This window comes from Oncorhynchus clarkii, chromosome 5 (assembly GCF_045791955.1).
Source record: "Oncorhynchus clarkii lewisi isolate Uvic-CL-2024 chromosome 5, UVic_Ocla_1.0, whole genome shotgun sequence".
NCBI lineage: Eukaryota > Metazoa > Chordata > Actinopteri > Salmoniformes > Salmonidae > Oncorhynchus > Oncorhynchus clarkii.
This window is the reverse complement of record NC_092151.1, coordinates 88,011,638-88,024,493: the sequence shown is the minus strand read 5'-3', so window position 1 is coordinate 88,024,493 and position 12,856 is coordinate 88,011,638.

Sequence of the window (12,856 nt, the reverse complement as noted above, 5' to 3'; positions counted from 1 at the left end):
ATCAGCTCCGTCACCATCTCTGTCATCATCTCCGTTATCATCTCTGTCATCAGCTCCGTCATCAGCTCTGTCATCAGCTCATGATACCAGCTCTGTCATCAGCTCTGTCATCAGCTCTGTCATCAGCTCTGTCACCAGCTCTGTCACCAGCTCTGTCACCATCTCTGTCATCAGCTCTGTCACCAGCTCTGTCACCAGCTCTGTCACCAGCTCTGTCATCAGCTCCCTCATCAGCTCTGTCACCAGCTCTGTCATCAGCTCCGTCATCAGCTCTGTCACCAGCTCTGTCACCAGCTCTGTCATCAGCTCTGTCATCATCTCTGTCATCAGCTCTGTCATCAACTCTGTCACCAGCTCTGTCATCAGCTCTGTCATGAGCTCATGATACCAGCTCTGTCACCAGCTCTGTCACCAGCTCTGTCAACTGCTCTGTCAACAGCTCATGATACCAGCTCTGTCATCAGCTCTGTCAACAGTTCATGATTCCATCTCTGTCATCAGCTCTGTCACCAACTCTGTCATCATCTCTGTCATCAGCTCATGATCCCAGCTCTGTCATCAGCTTATGATACCAGCTCTGTCATCAGCTCCGTCACCAGCTCTGTCACCAGCTCCGTCATCAGCTCTGTCATCAGCTCATGATACCAGCTCTGTCATCAGCTCATGATACCAGCTCTGTCATCAGCTCTGTCACCAGCTCTGTCATCAGCTCTGTCATCAGCTCTGTCACCAGCTCTGTCACCAGCTCTGTCACCAGCTCTGTCACCAGCTCTGTCATCAGCTCCCTCATCAGCTCTGTCACCAGCTCTGTCATCAGCTCCGTCATCAGCTGTGTCATCAGCTCTGTCACCAGCTCTGTCACCAGCTCTGTCATCAGCTCTGTCATCAGCTCTGTCACCAGCTCTGTCATCAGCTCCGTCATCTGCTCCATCATCAGCTCTGTCACCAGCTCTGTCACCAGCTCTGTCATCAGCTCAGTCATCAGCTCTGTCACCAGCTCTGTCATCAGCTCTGTCATGAGCTCATGATACCAGCTCTGTCACCAGCTCTGTCACCAGCTCTGTCAACTTCTCTGTCAACGGCTCATGATACCAGCAATGTCATCAGCTCTGTCATCAGCTCTGTCAACATCTCATGATTCCATCTCTGTCATCAGCTCTGTCACCACCTCTGTCATCAGCTCTGTCATCAGCTCATGATACCATCTCTGTCATCAGCTCATGATACCAGCTCTGTCATCAGCCTTGTCATCATCTCTGTCATCAGCTCATGATACCAGCTCTGTCATCAGCTCTGTCACCAGCTCTGTCATCAGCTCGGTCACCAGCTCCGTCATCAGCTCTGTCAACAGCTCATGATACCAGCTCTGTCATCAGCTCTGTCATCAGCTCTGTCATCAGCTCATGATACCAGCTCTGTCATCAGCTCCTTCATCATCTCTGTCATCAGCTCATGATACCAGCTCTGTCACCAGCTCTGTCACCAGCTCCGTCATCAGCTCTGTCATCAGCTCCGTCACCAGCTCCGTCACCATCTCCGTTATCATCTCTGTCATCAGCTCCGTCATCAGCTCTGTCATCAGCTCATGATACCAGCTCTGTCACCAGCTCTGTCACCAGCTCTGTCACCAGCTCTGTCATCAGCTCTGTCATCAGCTCTGTCACCAGCTCTGTCACCAGCTCTGTCACCAGCTCTGTCATCAGCTCCCTCATCAGCTCTGTCACCAGCTCTGTCATCAGCTCCGTCATCAGCTCTGTCATCAGCTCTGTCACCAGCTCTGTCATCATCTCCGTTATCATCTCTGTCATCAGCTCCGTCATCAGCTCTGTCATCAGCTCATGATACCAGCTCTGTCACCAGCTCTGTCACCAGCTCTGTCACCAGCTCTGTCACCAGCTCTGTCATCAGCTCTGTCATCAGCTCTGTCACCAGCTCTGTCACCAGCTCTGTCATCAGCTCCCTCATCAGCTCTGTCACCAGCTCTGTCATCAGCTCCGTCATCAGCTCTGTCATCAGCTCTGTCACCAGCTCTGTCACCAGCTCTGTCACCAGCTCTGTCACCAGCTCTGTCATCAGCTCTGTCATCAGCACATGAAACCAGCTCTTTCATCAGCTCCGTCACCAGCTCTGTCATCAGCTCTGTCATCAGCTCATGATACCAGCTCTGTCACCAGCTCTGTCACCAGCTCCGTCATCAGCTCTGTCATCAGCTCATGAAACCAGCTCTGTCATCAGCTCCGTCACCAGCTCTGTCATCTGCTCCGTTACCAGCTCTGTCATCAGCTAATGATACCAGCTCTGTCACCAGCTCCGTCATCAACTCTGTCATCAGCTCATGATACCAGCTCTGTCATCAGCTCTGTCACCAGCTCTGTCACCAGCTCTGTCGTCATCTCTGTCGTCATCTCTGTCATCAGCTCTGTCATCATCTCTGTCACCAGCTCTGTCACCAGCTCTGTCATCAGCTCAGTCATCAGCTCTGTCACCAGCTCTGTCATCAGCTCTGTCATGAGCTCATGATACCAGCTCTGTCAGCAGCTCTGTCAACTGCTCTGTCAATAGCTCATGATACCAGCTCTATCATCAGCTCTGTCATCAGCTCTGTCAACATCTCATGATTCCATCTCTGTCATCAGCTCTGTCACCACCTCTGTCATCAGCTCTGTCATCAGCTCATGATACCACTCCTGTCATCAGCTCATGATACCAGCTCTGTCATCAGCTCAGTCATCAGCTCTGTCACCAGCTCTGTCATCAGCTCTGTCATGAGCTCATGATACCAGCTCTGTCACCAGCTCTGTCACCAGCTCTGTCAACTGCTCTGTCAACAGCTCATGATACCAGCTCTGTCATCAGCTCTGTCATCAGCTCTGTCAACATCTCATGATTCCATCTCTGTCATCAGCTCTGTCACCACCTCTGTCATCAGCTCTGTCATCAGCTCATGATACCATCTCTGTCATCAGCTCATGATACCAGCTCTGTCTTCAGCCTTGTCATCATCTCTGTCATCAGCTCATGATACCAGCTCTGTCATCAGCTCTGTCAACAGCTTATGATTCCATCTCTGTCATCAGCTCGGTCACCAGCTCCGTCATCAGCTCTGTCAACAGCTCATGATACCAGCTCTGTCATCAGCTCCGTCACCAGCTCTGCCATCAGATCATGATACCTGCTCTTTCACCAGCTCTGTCACCAGCTCTGTCACCAGCTCCGTCACCAGCTCTGTCATCAGCTCATGATACGAGCTCTTTCACCAGCTCTGTCACCAGCTCTGTCACCAGCTCTGTCACCAGCTCCGTCATCAGCTCTGTCATCAGCTCTGTCATCAGCTCATGATACCAGCTCTGTCATAAGCTGCTTCACCAGCTCTGTCATCATCTCTGTCATCAGCACATGATACCAGCTCTGTCACCAGCTCTGTCACCAGCTCCGTCATCAGCACTGTCATCAGCTCTGTCATCAGCTCCGTCACCATCTCTGTCATCAGCTCTGTCACCAGCACTGTCATCAGTTCTGTCACCAGCTCTGTCACCATCTCTGTCATCATCTCTGTCATCAGCCCTGTCACCAGCTCTGTCACCAGCTCTGTCAACTGCTCTGTCAACAGCTCATGATACCATCTCTGTCATCAGCTCTGTCATCAGCTCTGTCAACAGCTCATGATTACATCTCTGTCATCAGCTCGGTCACCAACTCTGTCATCAGCTCTGTCATCAGCTCATGATACCAGCTCTGTCATCAGCTCATGATACCAGCTCTGTCATCAGCTCCGTCACCAGCTCTGTCATCAGCTCTGTCATCAGCTCATGATACCAGCTCTGTCACCAGCTCTGTCACCAGCTCCGTCATCAGCTCTGTCATCAGCTCATGATACCAGCTCTGTCATCAGCTCTGTCATCAGCTCATGATACCAGCTCTGTCACCAGCTCTGTCACCAGCTCCGTCATCAGCTCTGTCATCAGCTCATGATACCAGCTCTGTCATCAGCTCTGTCATCAGCTCATGATACCAGCTCTGTCATCAGCTCCGTCACCAGCTCTGTCATCAGCTCATGATACCAGCTCTGTCACCAGCTCCGTCACCAGCTCTGTCATCAGCTCATGATACCAGCTCTGTCACCAGCTCTGTCACCAGCTCTGTCATCAGCTCATGATACCAGCTCTGTCACCAGCTCTGTCACCAGCTCTGTCATCAGCTCATGATACCAGCTCTGTCACCAGGTCCGTCATCAGCTCTGTCATCAGCTCATGATACCAGCTCTGTCATAAACTCCGTCACCAGCTGTCATCAGCTCATGATACCAGCTCTGTCATCAGCTCCGTCACCAGCTCTGTCATCAGCTCATGATACCAGCTCTGTCACCAGCTCTGTCACCAGCTCCGTCGTCATCTCTGTCATCAGCTCATGATACCAGCTCTGTCATCAGCTCCGTCACCAACTCTGTCATCAGCTCCGTCACCAGCTCTGTCATCAGCTCCGTTATCAGCTCTGTCATCAGCTCCGTCATCAGCTCTCATCAGCTCATGAAACCAGCTCTGTCATCAGCTCTGTCATCAGCTCTGTCATCAGCTCTGTCACCAGCTCTGTCATCAGCTCCCTCATCAGCTCTGTCACCATCTCTGTCATCAGCTCCGTCATCAGTTCTGTCATCAGCTCTGTCATCAGCTCATGATACCAGCTCTGTCATCAGCTCCGTCATCAGCTCCCTCATCAGCTCATGATACCAGCTCTGTCATCAGCTCCGTCATCAGCTCCGTCATCAGCTCCGTCATCAGCTCCGTCATCAGCTCCGTCACCAGCTCTGTCATCAGCTCATTATACCAGCTCTGTCATCAGCTCTTGATACCAGCTCTGTAATCAGCTCCGTCACCAGCTCTGTCATCAGCTCTGTCATCAGCTCAAGATACCAGCTCTGTCACCAGCTCCGTCATCAGCTCTGTCATCAGCTCATGATACCAGCTCTGTCATCAGCTCCGTCACCAGCTCTGTCATCAGCTCTGTCATCAGCTCATGATACCAGCTCTGTCACCAGCTCTGTCACCAGCTCTGTCACCAGCTCTGTCACCAGCTCTGTCATCAGCTCTGTCATCACCTCATGATACCAGCTCTGTCACCAGCTCTGTCACCAGCTCCGTCATCATCTCTGTCATCAGCTCATGATACCAGCTCTGTCATCAGCTCCGTCACAAACTCTGTCATCAGCTCCGTCACCAGCTCTGTCATCAGCTCCGTTATCAGCTCTGTCATCAGCTCCGTCATCAGCTCTGTCATCAGCTCATGAAACCAGCTCTGTCATCAGCTCTGTCACCAGCTCTGTCACCAGCTCTGTCACCAGCTCTGTCATCAGCTCTGTCATCAGCTCTGTCACCAGCTCTGTCATCAGCTCTGTCATCAGCTCCCTCATCAGCTCCCTCATCAGCTCCGTCATCAGTTCTGTCATCAGCTCTGTCACCATCTCTGTCACCAGCTCTGTCATCATCTCTTTCATCATCTCTGTCATCAGCTCTGTCATCAGCTCTGTCACCAGCTCTGTCACCAGCTCTGTCATCAGCTCTGTCACCAGCTCTGTCACCAGCTCTGTCACCAGCTCTGTCATCAGCTCTGTCATCAGCTCTGTCACCAGCTCTGTCACCAGCTCTGTCAACTGCTCTGTCAACAGCTCATGATACCAGCTCTGTCATCAGCTCTGTCATCAGCTCTGTCAACAGCTTATGATTCCATCTCTGTCATCAGCTCGGTCACCAGCTCCGTCATCAGCTCTGTCAACAGCTCATGATACCAGCTCTGTCATCAGCTCCGTCACCAGCTCTGTCATCAGATCATGATACCAGCTCTTTCACCAGCTCTGTCATCAGCTCTGTCACCAGCTCCGTCACCAGCTCTGTCATCAGCTCATGATACCAGCTCTTTCACCAGCTCTGTCACCAGCTCTGTCACCAGCTCTGTCACCAGCTCTGTCACCAGCTCCGTCATCAGCTCTGTCATCAGCTCTGTCATCAGCTCATGATACCAGCTCTGTCATAAGCTCCTTCACCAGCTCTGTCATCATCTCTGTCATCAGCTCATGATACCAGCTCTGTCACCAGCTCTGTCACCAGCTCCGTCATCAGCTCTGTCATCAGCTCCGTCACCAGCACTGTCATCATCTCCGTTATCATCTCTGTCATCAGCTCCGTCATCAGCTCTGTCATCAGGTCATGATACCAGCTCTGTCATCAGCTCTGTCACCAGCTCTGTCACCAGCTCTGTCATCAGCTCTGTCATCAGCTCTGTCACCAGCTCTGTCACCTGCTCTGTCATCAGCTCCCTCATCAGCTCTGTCACCAGCTCTGTCATCAGCTCCGTCATCACCTCTGTCACCAGCTCTGTCACCAGCTCTGTCACCAGCTCTGTCATCAGCTCTGTCATCAGCTCTGTCACCAGCTCTGTCACCAGCTCTGTCACCAGCTCTGTCACCAGCTCTGTCATCAGCTCTGTCATGAGCTCATGATACCAGCTCTGTCACCAGCTCTGTCACCAGCTCTGTCAACTGCTCTGTCAACAGCTCATGATACCAGCTCTGTCATCAGCTCTGTCAACAGCTCATGATTCCATCTCTGTCATCAGCTCTGTCACCAACTCTGTCATCATCTCTGTCATCAGCTCATGATCCCAGCTCTGTCATCAGCTTATGATACCAGCTCTGTCATCAGCTCCGTCACCAGCTCTGTCACCAGCTCCGTCATCAGCTCTGTCATCAGCTCATGATACCAGCTCTGTCATCAGCTCATGATACCAGCTCTGTCATCAGCTCATGATACCAGCTCTGTCATCAGCTCTGTCATCAGCTCTGTCACCAGCTCTGTCACCAGCTCTGTCACCAGCTCTGTCATCAGCTCTGTCACCAGCTCTGTCACCAGCTCTGTCACCAGCTCTGTCACCAGCTCCCTCATCAGCTCCCTCATCAGCTCTGTCATCAGCTCCGTCATCAGCTCCGTCATCAGCTCCGTCACCAGCTCTGTCACCAGCTCTGTCATCAGCTCTGTCATCAGCTCTGTCACCAGCTCTGTCATCAGCTCCGTCATCTGCTCCATCATCAGCTCTGTCACCAGCTCTGTCACCAGCTCTGTCATCAGCTCAGTCATCAGCTCTGTCACCAGCTCTGTCATCAGCTCTGTCATGAGCTCATGATACCAGCTCTGTCACCAGCTCTGTCACCAGCTCTGTCAACTGCTCTGTCAACAGCTCATGATACCAGCTCTGTCATCAGCTCTGTCATCAGCTCTGTCAACATCTCATGATTCCATCTCTGTCATCAGCTCTGTCACCACCTCTGTCATCAGCTCTGTCATCAGCTCATGATACCATCTCTGTCATCAGCTCATGATACCAGCTCTGTCTTCAGCCTTGTCATCATCTCTGTCATCAGCTCATGATACCAGCTCTGTCATCAGCTCTGTCAACAGCTTATGATTCCATCTCTGTCATCAGCTCGGTCACCAGCTCCGTCATCAGCTCTGTCAACAGCTCATGATACCAGCTCTGTCATCAGCTCCGTCACCAGCTCTGCCATCAGATCATGATACCTGCTCTTTCACCAGCTCTGTCACCAGCTCTGTCACCAGCTCCGTCACCAGCTCTGTCATCAGCTCATGATACGAGCTCTTTCACCAGCTCTGTCACCAGCTCTGTCACCAGCTCCGTCATCAGCTCTGTCATCAGCTCTGTCATCAGCTCATGATACCAGCTCTGTCATAAGCTGCTTCACCAGCTCTGTCATCATCTCTGTCATCAGCACATGATACCAGCTCTGTCACCAGCTCTGTCACCAGCTCCGTCATCAGCTCTGTCATCAGCTCCGTCACCATCTCTGTCATCATCTCCGTTATCATCTCTGTCATCAGCTCCGTCATCAGCTCTGTCATCAGCTCATGATACCAGCTCTGTCATCAGCTCTGTCACCAGCTCTGTCACCATCTCTGTCATCAGCTCTGTCATCAGCTCTGTCACCAGCTCTGTCACCAGCTCTGTCATCAGCTCCCTCATCAGCTCTGTCACCAGCTCTGTCATCAGCTCCGTCATCAGCTCTGTCACCAGCTCTGTCACCAGCTCTGTCATCAGCTCTGTCATCATCTCTGTCATCAGCTCTGTCATCAACTCTGTCACCAGCTCTGTCATCAGCTCTGTCATCAGCTCTGTCATGAGCTCATGATACCAGCTCTGTCACCAGCTCTGTCACCAGCTCTGTCAACTGCTCTGTCAACAGCTCATGATACCAGCTCTGTCATCAGCTCTGTCAACAGTTCATGATTCCATCTCTGTCATCAGCTCTGTCACCAACTCTGTCATCATCTCTGTCATCAGCTCATGATCCCAGCTCTGTCATCAGCTTATGATACCAGCTCTGTCATCAGCTCCGTCACCAGCTCTGTCACCAGCTCCGTCATCAGCTCTGTCATCAGCTCATGATACCAGCTCTGTCATCAGCTCATGATACCAGCTCTGTCATCAGCTCTGTCACCAGCTCTGTCATCAGCTCTGTCATCAGCTCTGTCACCAGCTCTGTCACCAGCTCTGTCACCAGCTCTGTCACCAGCTCTGTCACCAGCTCTGTCACCAGCTCTGTCACCAGCTCCCTCATCAGCTCTGTCATCAGCTGTGTCATCAGCTCTGTCACCAGCTCTGTCACCAGCTCTGTCATCAGCTCTGTCACCAGCTCTGTCATCAGCTCCGTCATCTGCTCCATCATCAGCTCTGTCACCAGCTCTGTCACCAGCTCTGTCATCAGCTCAGTCATCAGCTCTGTCACCAGCTCTGTCATCAGCTCTGTCATGAGCTCATGATACCAGCTCTGTCACCAGCTCTGTCACCAGCTCTGTCAACTTCTCTGTCAACGGCTCATGATACCAGCAATGTCATCAGCTCTGTCATCAGCTCTGTCAACATCTCATGATTCCATCTCTGTCATCAGCTCTGTCACCACCTCTGTCATCAGCTCTGTCATCAGCTCATGATACCATCTCTGTCATCAGCTCATGATACCAGCTCTGTCATCAGCCTTGTCATCATCTCTGTCATCAGCTCATGATACCAGCTCTGTCATCAGCTCTGTCACCAGCTCTGTCATCAGCTCGGTCACCAGCTCCGTCATCAGCTCTGTCAACAGCTCATGATACCAGCTCTGTCATCAGCTCTGTCATCAGCTCTGTCATCAGCTCATGATACCAGCTCTGTCATCAGCTCCTTCATCATCTCTGTCATCAGCTCATGATACCAGCTCTGTCACCAGCTCTGTCACCAGCTCCGTCATCAGCTCTGTCATCAGCTCTGTCATCAGCTCCGTCACCAGCTCTGTCATCATCTCCGTTATCATCTCTGTCATCAGCTCCGTCATCAGCTCTGTCATCAGCTCATGATACCAGCTCTGTCACCAGCTCTGTCACCAGCTCTGTCATCAGCTCTGTCATCAGCTCTGTCACCAGCTCTGTCACCAGCTCTGTCACCAGCTCTGTCACCAGCTCTGTCACCAGCTCTGTCACCAGCTCCGTCATCAGCTCTGTCACCAGCTCTGTCACCAGCTCTGTCACCAGCTCTGTCATCAGCTCTGTCATCAGCACATGAAACCAGCTCTTTCATCAGCTCCGTCACCAGCTCTGTCATCAGCTCTGTCATCAGCTCATGATACCAGCTCTGTCACCAGCTCTGTCACCAGCTCCGTCATCAGCTCTGTCATCAGCTCATGAAACCAGCTCTGTCATCAGCTCCGTCACCAGCTCTGTCATCTGCTCCGTTACCAGCTCTGTCATCAGCTAATGATACCAGCTCTGTCACCAGCTCCGTCATCAACTCTGTCATCAGCTCATGATACCAGCTCTGTCATCAGCTCTGTCACCAGCTCTGTCACCAGCTCTGTCATCATCTCTGTCATCAGCTCTGTCATCATCTCCGTCATCATCTCTGTCACCAGCTCTGTCACCAGCTCTGTCATCAGCTCAGTCATCAGCTCTGTCACCAGCTCTGTCATCAGCTCTGTCATGAGCTCATGATACCAGCTCTGTCAGCAGCTCTGTCAACTGCTCTGTCAATAGCTCATGATACCAGCTCTATCATCAGCTCTGTCATCAGCTCTGTCAACATCTCATGATTCCATCTCTGTCATCAGCTCTGTCACCACCTCTGTCATCAGCTCTGTCATCAGCTCATGATACCACTCCTGTCATCAGCTCATGATACCAGCTCTGTCATCAGCTCAGTCATCAGCTCTGTCACCAGCTCTGTCATCAGCTCTGTCATGAGCTCATGATACCAGCTCTGTCACCAGCTCTGTCACCAGCTCTGTCAACTGCTCTGTCAACAGCTCATGATACCAGCTCTGTCATCAGCTCTGTCATCAGCTCTGTCAACATCTCATGATTCCATCTCTGTCATCAGCTCTGTCACCACCTCTGTCATCAGCTCTGTCATCAGCTCATGATACCATCTCTGTCATCAGCTCATGATACCAGCTCTGTCTTCAGCCTTGTCATCATCTCTGTCATCAGCTCATGATACCAGCTCTGTCATCAGCTCTGTCAACAGCTTATGATTCCATCTCTGTCATCAGCTCGGTCACCAGCTCCGTCATCAGCTCTGTCAACAGCTCATGATACCAGCTCTGTCATCAGCTCCGTCACCAGCTCTGCCATCAGATCATGATACCTGCTCTTTCACCAGCTCTGTCACCAGCTCTGTCACCAGCTCCGTCACCAGCTCTGTCATCAGCTCATGATACGAGCTCTTTCACCAGCTCTGTCACCAGCTCTGTCACCAGCTCTGTCACCAGCTCCGTCATCAGCTCTGTCATCAGCTCTGTCATCAGCTCATGATACCAGCTCTGTCATAAGCTGCTTCACCAGCTCTGTCATCATCTCTGTCATCAGCACATGATACCAGCTCTGTCACCAGCTCTGTCACCAGCTCTGTCACCAGCTCTGTCACCATCTCTGTCATCAGCTCTGTCATCAGCTCTGTCACCAGCTCTGTCACCAGCTCTGTCATCAGCTCCCTCATCAGCTCTGTCACCAGCTCTGTCACCAGCTCTGTCATCAGCTCCGTCATCAGCTCTGTCACCAGCTCTGTCACCAGCTCTGTCACCAGCTCTGTCATCAGCTCTGTCATCAGCTCTGTCATCAGCTCTGTCATCAGCTCTGTCATGAGCTCATGATACCAGCTCTGTCACCAGCTCTGTCACCAGCTCTGTCAACTGCTCTGTCAACAGCTCATGATACCAGCTCTGTCATCAGCTCTGTCAACAGTTCATGATTCCATCTCTGTCATCAGCTCTGTCACCAACTCTGTCATCATCTCTGTCATCAGCTCATGATCCCAGCTCTGTCATCAGCTTATGATACCAGCTCTGTCATCAGCTCCGTCACCAGCTCTGTCACCAGCTCCGTCATCAGCTCTGTCATCAGCTCATGATACCAGCTCTGTCATCAGCTCATGATACCAGCTCTGTCATCAGCTCTGTCACCAGCTCTGTCATCAGCTCTGTCATCAGCTCTGTCATCAGCTCTGTCACCAGCTCTGTCACCAGCTCTGTCACCAGCTCTGTCATCAGCTCCCTCATCAGCTCCCTCATCAGCTCTGTCACCAGCTCTGTCATCAGCTCCGTCATCAGCTCTGTCACCAGCTCTGTCACCAGCTCTGTCACCAGCTCTGTCATCAGCTCTGTCACCAGCTCTGTCACCAGCTCTGTCATCTGCTCCATCATCAGCTCTGTCACCAGCTCTGTCACCAGCTCTGTCATCAGCTCAGTCATCAGCTCTGTCACCAGCTCTGTCATCAGCTCTGTCATGAGCTCATGATACCAGCTCTGTCACCAGCTCTGTCACCAGCTCTGTCAACTTCTCTGTCAACGGCTCATGATACCAGCAATGTCATCAGCTCTGTCATCAGCTCTGTCAACATCTCATGATTCCATCTCTGTCATCAGCTCTGTCATCAGCTCATGATACCATCTCTGTCATCAGCTCATGATACCAGCTCTGTCATCAGCCTTGTCATCATCTCTGTCATCAGCTCATGATACCAGCTCTGTCATCAGCTCTGTCACCAGCTCTGTCATCAGCTCGGTCACCAGCTCCGTCATCAGCTCTGTCAACAGCTCATGATACCAGCTCTGTCATCAGCTCTGTCATCAGCTCTGTCATCAGCTCATGATACCAGCTCTGTCATCAGCTCCTTCATCATCTCTGTCATCAGCTCATGATACCAGCTCTGTCACCAGCTCTGTCACCAGCTCCGTCATCAGCTCTGTCATCAGCTCCGTCACCAGCTCTGTCATCATCTCCGTTATCATCTCTGTCATCAGCTCCGTCATCAGCTCTGTCATCAGCTCATGATACCAGCTCTGTCATCAGCTCTGTCACCAGCTCTGTCACCAGCTCTGTCACCAGCTCTGTCATCAGCTCTGTCATCAGCTCTGTCACCAGCTCTGTCACCAGCTCTGTCATCAGCTCCCTCATCAGCTCTGTCACCAGCTCTGTCATCAGCTCCGTCATCAGCTCTGTCATCAGCTCTGTCACCAGCTCTGTCACCAGCTCTGTCATCAGCTCTGTCATCAGCACATGAAACCAGCTCTTTCATCAGCTCCGTCACCAGCTCTGTCATCAGCTCTGTCATCAGCTCATGAAACCAGCTCTGTCACCAGCTCTGTCACCAGCTCTGTCACCAGCTCCGTCATCAGCTCTGTCATCAGCTCATGAAACCAGCTCTGTCATCAGCTCCGTCACCAGCTCTGTCATCTGCTCCGTTACCAGCTCTGTCATCAGCTAATGATACCAGCTCTGTCACCAGCTCCGTCATCAACTCTGTCATCAGCTCATGATACCAG